This window comes from Diadema antillarum, unplaced genomic scaffold (genome assembly GCF_040938485.1).
Source record: "Diadema antillarum isolate AM-2024a unplaced genomic scaffold, OU_Dant_1.0 scf00000213, whole genome shotgun sequence".
Taxonomy (NCBI): domain Eukaryota; kingdom Metazoa; phylum Echinodermata; class Echinoidea; order Diadematoida; family Diadematidae; genus Diadema; species Diadema antillarum.
In genome coordinates, this window is record NW_027271102.1 from 431,661 (window position 1) to 448,087 (window position 16,427).

Below are 16,427 nucleotides of genomic sequence, written 5' to 3' on the forward strand. Positions count from 1 at the left end.
CTGGCAGCCCGGTAACTTGTCACCATTCAACGGAGAATATCCTGCACAACATCAACATACCTGGGACTAACAGCAGTGCGAGGTCTAGTCGCTGTAAAATCTCTTGGAAACCAAGGTGTTCACCGCAAGAGCTTGAATTATAGGTATTATTAACACGTAAGTCAACTATTCTGGACGTAGCTAGACGGCTGTCATGTCCTTATATGTCGTTTTCTTGTTGAAATATTGATCGTAGAGGAGGGTTAGAATGTGATGACTACTCACCACGGACGATACATTGAAAATGACGAATCGCGAAGGAAACGGGGGGAGGTCGCGAACCGGAACACCATAGAGGGCGCTTGCTCTATATCGCGTCCGGGGGTAAAACGCCAGCCAAAATAAGCGTACAGAAATATAGAAAAGCATTTGAAATAGAACAAAAATATATTTTTTATTAATAAAACAAGTAAATTGAAAAATAAGATCACGCATCCATATACTTTGATGACTTGTAAGGGCGTGCCTCATAGCTGTCCCTGATCTTCAGTTCTGCTGTCCCTCATATTCCTTGAAGTCCTCTTCCTCTTCCAATTTGTCAATGGCTCATATTCAGTAATTTGGGGAAAATTTTGAGGAAATAGTTTTATTAATCAAAACTAATATTTATAGATTGGGAAAATAGCATTTACAGTTTGATATGTTTCATTCTTGATGGAAAAAAACAAGTCACTTTGCGCTGGACAAAACCCAAAAGCGCGAGGCGGCCGCGAACCAGAACACCCCGGCCGCAAACCGGAACGCGCTGTACCGGATCGCGGCCGCGGTCTTTTTTGACCAACGGGATGGACATTGGTCTTGCAATGGTGACAATATGGTGTATTGGTAAGTGGTCAATCTCTATGATATAACCTGGATTAGAGCAATCTGCACGTTTGCATTTCAGAGTGGAAAAACCCTTAAGCGGCCGCAAACCGGTGCACTTACTCTATATGGACAAGATCAGGTTAGTACTGATTTAATTTTTCTCGTTACGAATTTGTGTAAAAAGATGTCAGACTTCAGCTTCACAAGGCTGATTCGTGCGCGGAGAGGTGAGAGCCGCAGAAAAAAGCATTAAAAATATTTAGTCGGATCAGGCCGCTAGGTGCGGCAGTGTTGCATTGTGCGAACGCGCTGGCGCCCGTGTTCTGATGGGCGCTCTGCATCGGTTGATTAAAACTCGATTTTTGAAAAAAAAAAACAGACAGGATTTTTTCTTCTTTTCATCATGGATAGTGCGTGGACATGGTGTGTAACAAAAAATCACCGTGCAAAGTTGCGACAATTTATACGTCAGATGTGAGATGAATAAGAAGTGAATGGGGGGCCTCATGAGGCGTTCCCCAGGGGGCCTCATGAGGCGGGGGGGAGGTCCTCATGAGGAGGGACAGTCCTCGTACGCGGGGGCGGTCCTCATGAGCAAGTGTCCCGGACTGATGCGATTTTGCACCGCGCAAAAAGACAACTTTTAACTTTTTGAGAGGGTTATGTTTGAAGCATATTTTCTAAAAACTGGAGTGAACAATTGACATTAGTTGGCTGAATTCGTAATTTCCAGGAGTCTGTGAATAAGTGATGTTATTTTTAGCCGAAATTTCATCCTCTGTTACGAGTACGGAATTCAAAGCCACGAAAAAAAGCGTCCGGTAATTGGATGTACCGTACCACTCCACTACCCTAGCCCGACCAGACGCTGTTAACAGTGTTAGTAACAGACACAGCGACTGGGCTGTGTATAGTTACACGGTCCTACATAGCATTAGTACTGTATTTAGAAAGGCTGCCATTTAGAAATCTAACGACAGTAACGTTACGTCGTGGAATTAGACGGTCTACATTATGAGTGAGCAGAGTACCTTGTATCTTGAGGTGACGCGTGATTGAATATATGGGACTACGGTGCAACACATTGATGTCCAGTCGTGTCATGTCGATATGCTGCTACGTAGATCGACTGCTTTCGACTTACCATTTCATGCTTCTTGCAAGCATATTACGCGTGATGATTGTCGTGCTAGAACACTTCGTACAGCTCAGCGACGTCGTATCAGATAACGCTCAACAAACAGTCAAGCACTCACATGCCTGCGATCCGATTGTGCGGTCACTCATTCAGAGATCACTTGATTGCGTCATACTGAGCATAATCCTCTGGGAGCTACGGAGCTCCGTAGTAGCAGTGAGTGGCACATGGTGGAGTGGGGCTCAATGGCCAATGTGGACGGATCTCCGGCGTGTTTTTTTTAGACGACACAGATTGGGGACCCTAACCCTAACATTGGGGACCCTAACCCTAAACCTAACCCTAATCCTAACCCTAACCATCAAACCCTAACCCTAATCCTAACCCTAACCATCAAACCCTAACCCTAACCCTTACCCTAACCCTAACCCTAACCCGAACCCTAACCCTAACCCTAACCCTAGCTAACCCTAACCCTAACCCAACCCCAACCCCAACCCCAACCCCAACCCCAACCCCAACCCCAACCCAACCCCAACCCCAACCCCAACCCCTACCCCAACCCTAACCCTAACCCTTTTACCCTAACCCTAAACCCTAACCCAACGTTTTTCCCATAGGTTTAATACGCGCCATGCCCCAATCTGTGCCGTCTTTAAAAAAAAAAAAAAACGCATCCGGGAAGAGGCAAGCACGTAAGGGGGTACGTACTGGGAAAAATTACGATACCAAATCTCCCATCCTGCATACTCACCCCTTCCCCCGAGAATGCTTTGGAATTCATAATGCTACAGTATATAGTTTGCATTCTCAGGCCCTGAAACGGAGCCCTGCAAGGGATAGGCACGAAATCACTTTTACTTTTGTAATGTTCTAAGGCGAGGTGTTTGCATTTTATTTTGATTTATTCTCCCGCAGAAGACTTATATAAGAATACTAAATGTTTCTTTTATGATGGTTGATTGTTTACATGAACGTTGTTTGGAACGCACACTTAGTCGGCGACATAAAAATGTTATTATGTATCCCGGATTTGTGTGAAAAAGTAAGGCAAATATCACCTCAAAAGAGAAAACAAGAAGTAAAAAGGAAGTAGAAGTGAAATGCGTACAATGCAATAACAGCCTCATTTCCCCTTCCCATCATTTTCAGTTATATCATCGAGTCTATATTGCAGATTATATTAATCCATGACCAAGTTCTATGTCCTTGGAGCAGACATGTAACAACTTGTTTGTTTGCTATTCGATTTTTTTTTCTATATTATCACAAATTTGTGAAAAAAAAATCATTTCAGTTATCACCAACACTCTAAATTCCCAGTCAACCAACAAAACGTACTACATAATGTGCACACGCCCGCAACCACCGTCTCAAACAGCGTTCACGAATGAAATACAGTAAACAGTAAACGAGGCAATTTCTCTTTTTTAAAGCAATGATTTGCCATTAGCGTATTTTACTAGAATAGCAGCACTTGACATCTATGTTGCTGGTTACCAAAATGCTGATTAGAATACCATACACAGTAAGAACATGCTTGAATCCTGCAAAATATATATAATTATTTCTCTTCAACAGTATTTCGTTTTGAAAGGTAAAGAACCTCAGTCTCCATTTGTGGACATCTAAAAACAAACAAAAAAATCCATCTGAAAGTAATCTTCTTAAATGATTAAAAGCATTAGAAAAGAATGAGTCCTCAGTGAAAATGTCTTTCATGAACAAATCTCTGTGACATACATCCAAAGAGTTTGAAAAACAATACAAATTGCGCTGACTGCATTAACTGCATTGATAGCCTCAATTTTTGTAATGTGACATATACTATAATGTGTCCAGCATCACAAACGTTACACCAGTTAGAAAAACAAAATGTTTTCTTTAAGCAATACTTCAATATCTCTATCTTTTTAACAATTTGTGGTTACATATCCTAGCTAATTATGACTGTACGTTGTTGCATTTAACTTTCGTCAATGTACAACTAAATTAGAATGGTGACTGCCAAATTTTTACAAATCTACTTTTAGTCTGATATTATTTTTGTGTTCTGCAGACCAGTGTGATAAGATATCTGTACTGAATACTCGTCTCTCAGTGAAGAAAAAAAAAATCACCTCTCGAAAATGCATGGGTGTTTCCCTCTAATACTTTCCCTTATTCCAAGTACCAGAATACATTGCTGGGGCCCTGAATAGCTAACATATATTACAGTATTACCAACATCATGACAATTATGGCACATGTGAAAGAAACCTGGCAAAACATACATCTTGACCAGTACATTTTCTTTTCACTACTTCTTGTACTTGGCGTTTGGATTGAAACATTTTACTTATGTTCGTTCCTTTAAGCGACATACTATTCTTTTATATCTTAAACTAGAAAAGAAAAAAAACATGCTCTATGCTATTTCCCTTCGGATTCACCAACTGTTACTTTGTGAAATTTTCTTTTTAAGCACTTCAACGTGCAGTTTTCTTTTTTTTTCTGACTGACATGTCACATATTTTCCTCCATCTGATGAAGAAAGGCAAAGTTCACTTCCCTTTTGTTGCCCCCCATAAAAACAAAAACAAAAGACTAGAATTCCAATCTGACAGGATTAAAATGTTGGCGTTTGGGCTTCAAAGGAAATAACAGGATCAATTTCCATGAACTACTTATGCGGCTTGTAACTCTGAGTCTCAAAGGCATGGTATAGTTTTGGTTGAGATGGAGATTCAGACTTTAACTTTTTGCAAGCAAATAAAAACAACTTATGAAATATGAAAGAGCATCAAATTCTTCGAGTAATTTGAAGTTTGTTTGATTACAGTTCTTGGTTTTGAAACGGCCTAGAATTTTTTTTTAAAGTGACACTGAATGATAATAATTAGAAGTGGGTGCCACCTTTATTAGGACCTCTTTGTTTTTGTACATCTCAGCCTTTTCAAAACCAATTTTTAACAAATAAATTTGGAATTCCTCTTGGTATTGTTTAATCTTTAATATTTCATAACAGGGTTCTCATTATTTTACAAAATCTCCATCTCAGCCCCCATCTCAACCAAAAGTAGACCATCCCTCATCCCTTTAATGCTGCCATCAAAATTGGAAGTAGATCTACATCAAATCATATTGTAAATGCTCTTTGCCAAGTAGTGTTGTGCACATTTTGATATCAGGCCTTGTTTAACTCATCACTAAGGGAAAAAAAGAAAAAAAAAGATTAGAAAAGAAGCATTTAATCTGGATTAATAGAAATTTCTAATATATGCACATGTCTTTTATATATTCAACTTCTATAATAGTCCTGAAAGCACATTGTGATTATATTTGAGAAGTTTAGATGGATGCATTCCACATGTAAGTTCAGGTTCTGATGACATCCTTCATACGGAATCTGGATGCGGACCGGATAGCCTGGCAGGGTTGTTTCTGGAGAGAGACAGAGAGAGAGAGAGAAAGAATGGTGTATCTGTCTTTATTTGATGAGGAAAGTGACATGGGCATTTTAATCTTTGGTGAAGACACAGTGACATATACGCTAATAAAGACATACGGTTACTTGATTTCCTCTACAGTGTATATGTAGTGTTTCCTTGAAACTGTAAAGTATATTATTTTATACAGTAGATCCTAATTGTAGCAATTTAACCGTGAGTACACGATGAAATATAATATGTAGGAAACTTTCATGATCCAAATATCCAATTCTTTCCATTAAGCTTTTTATTCCATTCAGAAGAATTTCAAGGTAGTGCTTGCCTGATACTGCAACTGGATACATTCAACACTTTCGTGCATATAATGTCCCCGTGACCTTTCACATCAATACCCTCATAACTAATCAAAGTCAAATTGCTTAGAGGTTATGGTAACTTTGCCATCCGAAGGTAAATATAATGTCATGGTAGCAATGCTCTACAGTCAATAAAAATCAGGGTTTTCCTGTAATTTACAATCAGCAGCAAAATCACAACAATAACTAAAATGCTACTTGTACAAGGCTCAGCAGGTAATCATCTCTTCTGTATAAAACCAAAGTTGAAGATGATCTGCTGAGTAAATGTTAAGTTATTGCAAGATGAGAATAGGACAGATGTGCGTGTGAATGGATGACTGCAACGACATAAAAACTCCTGTAACCATCTTTGACAGAGGCTAAAAAAAAAATAATCAGCGTTAATTCATGTAAATCTTCGTTGTTGGAGTGATTGACTACATGCATATGCAGTACTGCATTCATTTAGCAAAACATGCGTTAATTTTCTGCCCAATGAACGATCGACAGTCAAAAATTTGGTCAAGATGTCAAAGGCTTGACAAAATATTCCAACATATTTGGGGTTTACATTTTACATGTATTATTGCTTACCTCCCATATTTCCTTTCGAAATAGAGTACAGGATGCACAGATTAGAAGTTGGTAGTCAGGACATCTGTCTCTTTCTTTTTTTTTTCTCTCTCTCTCTTGTCCGTAGTTGGCTGTGGTTTGTAGGGTCCATTTTGTCCACTTTGTGCTAATTCTGGTCGAAAATACAATTAACAAAAACTTACATAAGTTATCATTTTTATGAGTGAAACAGGATAATCATACTGCAACAAAAAACAAACACATTCATCATGAATTAGAATTAATCATCATGATCTCATGAATCCCTTAGTATGAGATTTTGGATCTTCAGGTCACTGTCAACATTAATTTGTCTTACATGCAATACATTAATCATGTCATTGTTATTATCATCTTTGATGCTCTAAAGCCATATCTTACTGAAAATGAATTATGGAGGATGGAAGTCATCTTGACACCTGTAATTCCTGTACACAAATATTTGATTGTATCATGCTCTCATTTGTATGTGGATTAGGATATGATTTCCTTGCATAAATCGGTTTGTATTCATGAGATGATATTCCTAATTTCAAATCGTTGACACTTACTTGTGAGCTGGAAAGGGCATTCACATCGCAGTCAAGACATCTTTCTATCTCCCCCTCACTCTAGTGGATGTGATCTCAAACTCAGCATGTCCATTTGTTGCTGACACCTTGATAAAAATAAAGAACAATACATCACAGCATATCACCCTTACGTCATACTTAATGCAACATAATAACAATGGAAAGTTAATTGATCTGTGACTACAGACGTATTTTCATATGTGCACACATTAAACACTTGTGTCAATTGACATGGTTGAGAAATATTTCATTACATATATCTTGATTACATTTATGTTTGATTTTTATATGATCTCATCTTCAGTAGATAGAATACCGTTCTTTCATATGATCCTCTACAATAGAACATGCAATGAATTTACAAGAAAACAAGAATACACATTTGATAATAGATTTGCTCCCCTTCTTATATAAATGGAGATACACGTGTATAAGATTATTCTCCTCTCTTTGTTTGCAAAGTACTTGTACACTGCATTGTAATGCAACTGTCAAAGTGAAAACATGCTTGTTACAATTTATTCAAATGGAATAGGAATATTTGATACTCAATGCATTTAGATTTGGCATTATTTTCAACTGGACACAGAAGTGATACATTTGATAATCAAACACTTAGTAAGTTAGTATTTAAAAGATATTTCAAATTAGACCGCTATTTAAGACATCTACCGTTTCTTACCTTCTGGTTGTTCTGCACTTTGTTGCAGGTAGAAAGAGCTCAGTCTTTACAATTAGATTTTGGCAAATCAGGATAGGCCTATGTCTCTCTCTCTTTGGTGAAGTTTGAAGACAAGACTCAGTCTGTCCACTTGTTGGTACATCTAGCTGAAAACAGAAATCAACATGACTCAAATATTTTTTTCATCTTTAAAGCAGAGCATTATAAGCTAACAGTGAACAAAAAATAAAATCAATTTGAAATTTGATTGTTTTGAAAAGGTGAGATGCTTGAAGAACTGAAGTAAACGTGACTTTAGTCAGTCTTCGATAGGATGGATTTACTTGATCGATATCTGTCTCGAGACGACTAAGTGGCCTACGAAGAGCCAGGTCCAGGTGCTGTAATTCACTCTAATTTTCGCCGCTAACGATTTGTATTAGTTTGCATTAATTAGTAGTTTGCGTTAGTTTGCATTAACTAGTAGTTTGCATTTAGTTTACATTAGTTTGTATCAGTTTGCATCAGTTTACATTAGTTTGCGTCAATTAGTAGGACGGGGCATTCGGCTTTACAATATTGTTTGTGAATATGGACAGGGAGGTAACACCTCCCTGTCCATATTGAGAAAAAAAAACACTTTTATTAGATCTCTCTTTTTTTTTTAATGAACAAACAAGTCAGATATCAATTGTGAGGCAATGACAATGTCCTTGTCACATAATACTAATGTGCTTGTGACGGTCATTGAAGTTTTGGATTTTTAATTTTTGTTTTTGTTTTAAAGAATATTTTATTCTTCATCAATGGGAAACATAATATACAAACAAATTTATACAAAATTCTCTGGACCAATTTCATGATCATTTTCGTCAATGGATACAAAATTTGTACCAAATTTAACATCAATCTAATACATTTTGATACACTCTGATACATTTTTTTTTTTCACAATCCATATGCACAATCCATGTACACATCTCTTCTTTTCTATTTTTACACTACTAATCCCTCATTCTCTTTTTAATTTTATTCCTTCATTGTATTACACATTTTATAAACTAAATCACTAACCCAAAAAATAATTTCTTTTCAACATTCATTCAATCCAACTTAAAATATCAATATCCACTGATTGAAGTTTATTGTTAAAAAACAAAACAAAACAAAAAACACACACGCAACCCCCCCCCCCCCCCCACCCTATATACTCCCGTCCATTCTCCCTCGTATACTACCCTACCCCATTCTTCCTCCCCCTTCCAAAACCCCCTCACATCCCCTCATATTTCAATTCGAGTACGTGGAAAGGCATTTCCTGGTGGATGTGCGGCAGACCCTACTCTATTAAATAAAAGCAAAACAAATTCTCAATTCTTTTTCCAGTTTTCCCACTTTTGCAAATGTATTGACAACGTATTACGTATAACTGCTAACTTTTCTTCTTCTAACTTATCCTGCTCTACAGACCTTTTAATGAAATATTCCGTTGGGGTGTCTTACTTTTCCTTCCTTAAAAAAGGAATTTCTTCACCAAAATTATAACATGGTTAACTAACCGAGCTTTTCCTTTATCTGGTAGCTCTATACCAACAAAAAAAAAAATCTCTTCCCAACTCAACTGTTGCAAATCAACATATTCAAAAAAAAGTTCTACATTTTCCCCAAACATTCCTAGCAAATTCACATGTATGAAATGTATGTTTATACGTCTCTTCCTCTTTATGACAAAAGGAATATAGATTATCATTTACGAACTTAAACTGAAATAAATGATGATTTGCGTACACTATTCCATGCAATAATCTATATCGAAAATCCCTCAAAACAGAACTCAAAGTGCTACTTCTTATCCTATTAAAAGATACATTTTATATCTTATTAGAAAAATCACAAAAATATAAATTTCTCATTTTTTCTATCACCAAAGAATCATCACTTATTTTCTTCACTAATTCAACATAAATGTCTTTGGAGGTAATCTTTTCCAAAGGAATTTTCTTCCCATTTCTTATAAGAATAATCTCGTCAACACTTATATCCTTCTCTACCTGTGTGTTCTCTATATTCCTTTTCCAACCAATTGGAAGCGCTTCATATATCTTCTGAATACTCAAAATATTTGAATAATTAAATCCTTTATTTTAAAAATATTCCACAGAAAATAATTTTCCCATTCCTATCCATTATATGTTCCAATCTAAAGCAATTTTTTCCAAAAACAATTTTCATCAAAGCTACATTTTCCCTCAATACGAATCATTTTATCATTAAAAAATACTTCCTTCCTTATTTGATTATAATTACCCCTAAATTCCCTTGTTTTCCACCCATGTTTTCAACAGATCCCTGTAAAATTCTGCTATAGACAAATTCAAAAGATAAATAAAATAATTACAACAAAATATAAATTTACCTCCAATATGTTTAGTAGCAAACTGAAAATATTGTTTCCATTTCATTTCTTGTTTACCATTAAATAGCCCTTTAACCCACATTACTCTTTGAGCGTTTATCAATGATGGAAAATGCATCAACTTTACTCCCCCGTGTTTATAATCTAATACCAACACAGTTTTTTTTTTTTTTGGTTCCCCTTGCCAAATAAATTCCCAAAACAACCGATTCCAATTCATTATATACCCATTCTGGCAAAGGGGTAAGAGACCCAACATAAATCAACTTAGAATAAATAAAAGTCTTCAATAATTGAATTTTACCAACTAATGTCAAACCTCGTTGCTTCCACCATATCAATAATTTCTTTATTTTACTAAGTATTTCTTTATAATTCAATTTTTCTTTCACCTCTGGATCAAAGTGAAATATACCCCTAAAATCTTTAACTCCGTCACTTTTTGTCCAAAAGAAAAATCATAAGCACTATCTTTACTACTTCCCAATTCTAACACTTTTATCTTATCTTTATTAAGTTTAAGTCCAGAGACCTGTTGAAAACAATCAAAAATGAATTCAATCCTCTTAATTGACTCAAAATCTTGTACTCTGTAATATCATCCGCATAAAGCACATGTCTAACTTCATTCCCTCCAAAACAAAACCCTGAAATCTCCTTATCTTTTCTTATCGAGTGCGCTAACATTTCTATATTATACATAAAATAAACAAATATGGGTGACAGTGGATTTCCTTGTCGAACCCCCTTTTCTACCTTAAAATACCCTGTCGATTTACCCCCGTTAAAAACACAACTACGAACATTATTATAAAGAGTAGAAATCCATTTTCGGAATACAGGTCCGAAACCAAAATGTAACAGGGCCTGTTGTAAAAAAAAAAAAAAAAACTGTGAGCAACGGAATCAAAAGCGTTTTCGAAATCAATTGCAACCAAATAACCTGGTAACTTAAAGTGGGAAGTATGGAAAATCATATCATCAATAATACATATCGCTTCACCTATATATCTACCTTTCAAAAACCCCGATTGATCTTCCATACAATTTCCTCTAAAACCTCTGTAATTCTCATTGTTAAAACTTTAGTAAAGAACTTTATAATCCACATTTAGTAAAGAAATAGGTCTATAATTCTTAATCTGCAAAACATCTTTACCTTCTTTTGCAATTAAGATAATCATTGCTTGTCTTTGGGAAGCCGATAATTCCTCATTATGATATACGCTTCGTTTAAAGCATCTACTACTAATTGTCCGATAACCGGCCAAAATATTCTATAAAATTCAACCGTCAACCCATCATTCCCTGGTGATTTATTCAGTTTCATTTTTTTCCAAAACCTGTATACACTCCCTTTCTACTATTAACCCTTCAAAATAATCCTTGGACTCCTCAGATAACCTGGGCAAGTTCTCAGAAAAAAACAAATTATCTAAATTCAAAATTACATCTGATTTAGCATACAATGTACAATAAAAATCCTTAATTTCATTATTTATACCAGTTTCGTTATAAATAATATCAGCCTTTTAATCAATCAATTTTTGTGTATTAGTTTTTCTTCTATTTGAGTCATTAATTGCGTAAAATATTTCACATCTCTTTCTCCTCCTTCATACCAAGAGGCGCGGGGGCGAATCTTGACTCCTTCCTTATCATAATCATAACTAATCTGTAATTCCCTTTTTTTTTCGAGTCTCGTACATACTTCTTGATTTGGCTGAGATATCAAACTATCCTCCAACTCTGCTATCTCTCTTTCCAATTTTCTCTACGTTCCTTTCTATTTTTAGACATTTTCTTAGAGTACGCTTGTGTAAACTGACGAATTTTCCATTTCAAAAAATCCCAAAAGACTCTTTTATCCTGAATCTCTTCCTGTAAATCTCTCTTTAATTTCAAAATTTCTTCCTTCATTTGCTGAACATAAACCATATCATTACATAAACTGTTATAAAATTTCCAATAAGAACTTCTATTTCTTATTTGGTTTTTCCGGATATCCAAAACCCTAACCCTATTGCGGAATGGTCCGGGGCAATTGAAGACATGATTTCACATTTAAAACAAAGTCTACTAAATCTTCTGAAATTATCCAATTATCCAATCGACTTTGCATAAATGGTACTTTCTGTCTATATGTAAATTGCTTTTTTGTTGGATTTCTCTTCCTCCAAATATCTACTAAATTCCATATTTCCATGAAATTATCCATTTCCAAATTAAACCTTCGATAATCTTCGATAGTTAAAAGCTTTCCATTCTTTAATTTCTGGATTCAGCTTCTACCAATATCTGCTTGTTTGGCCTCGCTGATCTGCCTAACAATACCACATTATTCGTAAAGCTGGTATCTCACTGAGCGGCGAACGTTTGCCAACGTATATAGCGAATTTGAGATTCGCCAACTTTTCTGACGAATATTTGCGAAAACTCAGGGTTCGCTTCTGCCATTAGCGACAGTTAGCAACACTTGAGCGAATGTTTGTGAAAGTGTTTGCGAAACACAGGTGGCGACTATTAGCGACTGTTAGCAAATGTTAGCGACAGTTTTGCAAATATTAGCAACTGTTTGCAAATCCCTTGCGACAATTTGCGAATGTTTTGGGACCTGGAAAAGTACAAGGCGATTATGTACAGTAAGACCCATAAAACGAACGTTATGCAATCTTCCACTGCGTTTAGATCTTTTGTGACCATGCACCGTTCAAGATGGATTTCCAGAATATGGAAATGAATTTCTGCCAAGAAGAGGCTCAATGTGCTGCTATCCTTAAAGAGCTGCTTTGCCTGGCTGCTGCTACAGCTATACATCGATAACCAAGATAACCTGATAACCAAGGTTTGACCCTGGGAAAAAGGGGATAAATGCCCTACAGGGCTCATTTATGAAAATATCGCTATTCTTTGTAATTGAGTTATATTAGTTATTAGAAAAAGCTGTTTTCCCCTATTGGCCAGGTTCATATTGGTATAATTGACATCAGATAACTCATACCAGTTAGTAAACAAGCTTTGACCCTGGCCAATAAATGCCCAAAAGGGCCTATTTTGTGATATATTCGGAAATTTGTGTATATTCCATAATACACGAATATCGCTTATTGATGTCGCTCCTATCCCCGTTTGGCCAGTTTCATTATATTGGTATTTTCACTTTATATAACTCATATCATTCTGTTGATAACCAAGATTTGACCCTGGCCAATAAGGGACAAAAGTGCGAAAGGGCCCATTTTGTGATATACATGAAAATATCGATATTCTTTGTACTTGAGTTATATGTGTTAGTAGTGCTGTTTTCCCCTATTGGCCAGGTTTACATAGTTATAATTGACATCAAATAACTTATACCTGTTAATATACAAGGTTTGACCCTGGCCAATAGGGGATAAATGCCCAAATATTCCTATTTTGGGATATATTTGGAAATGTATGTATTTTCCATAATAGAGGAATATCGTTTATAGATGTTGCTGCTATCCCCTATTGGCCAGTTTCATATTGGTATAATTAACATAATATAACCACTCATATCTGTTGATAACCAAGGTTTGACCCTGGCCAATAGGGGATAAGTGCCCGAAAGTGCCCTTTTTGTGATATACATGAAAATATCGATATTTTTTGTACTTGAGTTATATGTGTTAGTAGAAAAAGCTGTTTTGCCCTTTTGGCAAGGTTTACATTACTATAACTGACGTCAAATAACTCATAAATGTTAAAGGGGCATTCCGGACATCATGTAGTACATAAATCGACAGTTCCATGTATAGATTCGTGGAATTTATTGTGATCCTTGAGCGGAGAAACCAATAAATTAAAAATCTTAAACAAATTACACTGAACAGTGTTGATGACATCAGAGCCTCATATATTTCAGAAATGTAGCAGTGTAATTCCATTACAATACCACTTGCTCAACAAGTTCACCTGTGAAAAATCCATACATGCCTTTTTCTTTTGTTCTGCTTCCTTGAGCCCGAACTCTTACATTCTTATGGTGAGGCTGCCATGTCACCATCCTTGTTCATTGCAATTTGTTATAGATTTTGAAAACATTCTCATTCCTCATCCCAATCACTATAAATGCTGAAACTCTGTACTCAGTTTAGCTAATTTATAGTTGTTCAAATGTAAAAGTCTGAAAATCATCCGGAGGTCCTCTTTAATAAACAAGGTTTGACCATAGCCAATAGGGGATAAATGCCCAAAACGGCCTATTTGGGGATGTATTTGGAAATTTGTGTATTTTCCATAATAGAAGAATATCGCTTGTAAATGTTGCTGCTATCCCCTATTGGCCAGTTTCATATTGGTATTATAATATTATAATATATATATATATATATAATATATATATATAATAATATATATATATATATATATATATATATATATATATATATATATATATATATATATATATATATATATATATAATAGTATTATAATATAACTCATATCTGTTGATAACCAAGGTTTGACTCTGGCCAATAGGGGATAAATGCCCGAAAGGGCCCATTTTTTGGATATACATGGAAATATCGATATTCTTTCTAATTGAGTTATGCGTGTTAGTAGAAAAAGTTGTTCTCCCCTATTTAAAGAAGAGAAAGAAGATGAAGAAAAACAAGAAAGGAAGAAGAAAAGAAAGACTGTTTGGATCAAAGAGTGGGTGTTGCAGAGGACAGACTTTGGTAATTACAATGAAAAGCTTTTGCAGCAATTACATGATGGAGATGTCAAGAGCTTCAAGAAACCTTGCCTGTTTCAGGAGCTTTTACATAAGAACCATATGGTTACTTGTTCGCTAGCAGTGGCGAATCGAATAAAACGTTAGCGACACCGTATTACGACCGTGTGCGAATTCTTACGAGTGTTTTGCGAATGTCTGCAACTGTTAGCGAAAATACAAATTCGCAAAGAAATTTTGAACATGTTCAAAATTTCTTTGCGACAAGAAAAACTGCTTGCGACAATAAAAACCGTTTGCGAACTTTCTTGCAACTGTTAACGAACCTTTTGCAACCCTTTACGAACCCTGGCAAAATCCCAAATTCGCTACGTTCGCAAACGTTCGCCGCTCAGTGAGATACCCCCTTTACAGATAGTGTGTAGCGATGTCAGCACTCCCGAGGGCAAGCCGCCCTATAGATAAATCTGACTTCAGAGCACTGTATAGCTTATGGCAACCAGCCATAACTGGGGGCTTCCAAAGAAGAACAAAAGCACTTTCACTGGGTTATGAGATGAGTCAGGGCGTTGCAATGTCAGTGCATGAATTATTTTTTATCAGTATACTTGAAGCCCCCAGTTAGAAATTAGCATAAAAACAGTACCCAAACCGAATTGGTCTATACGAGTGCCTCATATAGGCCTACTGGCAACCGAGAATGAGTGAGCATTGATTTCGCATGATATCAAAGAATCTATTCTCAGTACAGAATCTTTTATGACATTCGACATTGCAAGGGTTTATCTGACAGGGGGTTATACCATATACGTGCAGTTTGAGCTGAGTAATGGAAAATCTAACGGAATCTCTGATTTGTTAGCTATTTGAATGAAGCAAGTACAGTAATTAGTCACTTCTATACTATGGAACGATTTATTCCAAACCTTATACACGGTAGTATAAATGGATGAAAAGCAAATGGAAATAAATGGACGAGTAGCAAAATGGACAATGAGAAACGGTGTGCTCGATTCAAATGTTCATTGCAGATTCCTCATGTCTGGAAAAGTACCAAACATAGCATGCTTGTTAGATGTATTAGGCATTATAGATTCAGGAATTCATGCATGCTGTTGGTATGTATATAATAAGACTGGTAGTGGCGCAGATAATGTAGCTATAAAGATTGGTCGAGATGATGCATCGGCGGAGAGTATGATTTTTTTTTTCTCAGAGGTATTTTGGGGGCGCTAAAAAGAAAACAAAATTGCCGGATCCAAAAGACATGACCACTGGGTCGGCCCCTATCCTGAATTCCAATATCATGGCCGCCATGAAGAAACAATTATAGGGCTTAAAAATTCTTGTCTTGGCTTCTAAATGACTAATGGCGATAATATTTCGTACACAAGGACTTTTGGACATGCTAAATTCAAATTCATGTGACGGATGGATTTGAAATGTCTGACAAACATATCAGTGTGCCGCCTCGACGAAAAGTTGAAAATCCCTATCTTAAGTTCTAAATGACGAATGTGGCTCCGTGCAGGGAAGAATTGATGAGATCTATCGCAGGTGTTGATGAGTTGCTTTGACGAAACACAGCGTTCCTGTTTAAGTATGCGTAGTTCCTCAATCACAGTAAACCGAACGAGCAGCAGTTCGAGGCCCCTTTCAATACTTTCGGCAGCAATGTGTATAGAGAACAGGACACGTGAACAAAAATCAGTTA